The sequence below is a fragment of the Pipistrellus kuhlii genome, unplaced genomic scaffold (genome assembly GCF_014108245.1).
Source record: "Pipistrellus kuhlii isolate mPipKuh1 unplaced genomic scaffold, mPipKuh1.p scaffold_m20_p_6, whole genome shotgun sequence".
NCBI classification, from domain to species: domain Eukaryota; kingdom Metazoa; phylum Chordata; class Mammalia; order Chiroptera; family Vespertilionidae; genus Pipistrellus; species Pipistrellus kuhlii.
Genome location: NW_023425562.1, coordinates 76,969,526 through 76,971,242, shown reverse-complemented (window position 1 = coordinate 76,971,242; position 1,717 = coordinate 76,969,526). Strand labels below are relative to the sequence as shown.

Here is a 1,717-nt window from a genome sequence, read left to right as displayed (position 1 = left end):
GAGAACTGACACTACAGCCATCTCATAACCACGAGGAGCAATGACATTCTGGAATGAAGTACAGAAGTGAGATAAAAACAAAAAAAACACCCAAATGTAGGCTCTTGATAACACTCTTCATCCACTGGATAAACACACTATTGAGCAAAATTTCCCCTACAGCTAGACTTACCCTTAAAAGAGTAAAAACAAACAAACAAACAAACAAACAAATAATCCATGTATGGCTCAGAACCATTGGTGTTGGGTGTTTCTATTACTTTAAATAGAAAGTGTCATTAAGACAAAAAGCCCACGTCAGGAACAGCCACCCCAAGTGTTCATCAATGACCTCACCAAGCTCTCTTCACACCTCCCCAGTTTCCCTCTACGTGGGGTCCCCTCTCAGCCTGGCTTCTCCCAAATTGACCACTCACAACCCCAGGTCTGTGTTCTTTTTCCTGGAATCACCTGCAAACTTGGCACATTGCCAGGCTGTGCTACCTGGGGCTGAAGCCCATCTCTGACCCATCACTGAGGAAGGGAGATGGGATAGCAGCTCACTCTTTGAGTCACTGGGCTCAAACACCTCACTACCATTGCATTGTTTGAGAGAGTTACCTCTCCAAAGGAAAATGAAGAAGCTGATGAGCACTTATGTTTGTTTTTGTTTAATTTGTGGGCAAAGACTACATATAGGTGTGAAAAATAAATCCTCTTTTGCATCCCAGAAATGTTCAGTATGAGTTTTGTTCTATGTAAGAAGGAACATAATACAAAATAAATGAAGGAGTTATTACCAGAAGGGTGGGGTATGGATGTTAGACAATCAGAAACCCTACTTATCCTATCTAATAAAAGAATAAGATGCAAATTGACCATCATCCCAACACACAAGATGGCTACCCCCATGTGGTTAAAGATGGCTGCCCTATGTGGACACAAGTTGCTTGACACAAGATGACTGGCAGGAGAGAGCAGTTGTGGGTGATCAGGACAGCAGGGGATGGCAGTTAAGAGAGACCAGGCCTGCAAGGGAATGCAGTTTGGGGGCAACCAGTCCTGCAGGGGAGAGCAATTGGAGGGGGGTACCAGGCCTATAGGGGAGGACAGTTGGGTGGGGGGACCAGGCCTGTAGGGGAGGACAGTTAGGGGTGACCAGGCTGGCAGGGGAGGGCAGTTAAGGGCAATCAGGCCAGCAGGGGAGCAGTTAGGCATCAATCAGGCTGGTATGAGAGTGGTTAAGGAGTGATCAGGCTGGCAGGCAGAAACGGTTAGAGGCAATCAGGCAGGCAGGCAGGTGAGCAGTTGGAAGCCAGCAGACCTGGATTGGGAGAAGGATGTCTGACTGACCAGTGAGATGGGGCCTAAATGGTCAGTTGGACATCCCTTGAGGGGTTCCAGATTGGAGAGAGTGCAGGCTAAGCTGAGGGACATACACCCCCATGCACAAATTTCATGCACTGAGCCTCTAGTTTACTATAAAGTCTAATTTTCTATTTTTTGTGCCTAACTTTCCCCATCTGTAAAATGAAGAGGTTGAGATAAGGTAGAAAAACATTTGCTGCTCATGCCCCTTCTGTTCTGCTTGAAATGTTGATGTGAAATGTGACACCTGGACAAGGTAGCAAATCTGCAACCATTGGTGACACAGAGTCAGTAGGCTGGTCCTGATGGTGCAGGAGAGACGCACACAGTGGGGCATGGTGGCTCACACAATGCTGGGTCTATATCAAAG

At 46.8% G+C, this 1,717-nt stretch overlaps 1 non-coding gene across 1 annotated transcript; it reads left to right on the top strand.

Annotated features, from left to right (window-relative positions):
• Positions 1 to 629: 629 nt before the first annotated feature.
• LOC118708569 lies at positions 630 to 752 on the top strand. Its single transcript, XR_004984637.1, has one exon. It is a non-coding gene; the product is annotated as a small nucleolar RNA SNORA40 (small nucleolar RNA).
• Positions 753 to 1,717: the final 965 nt, after the last annotated feature.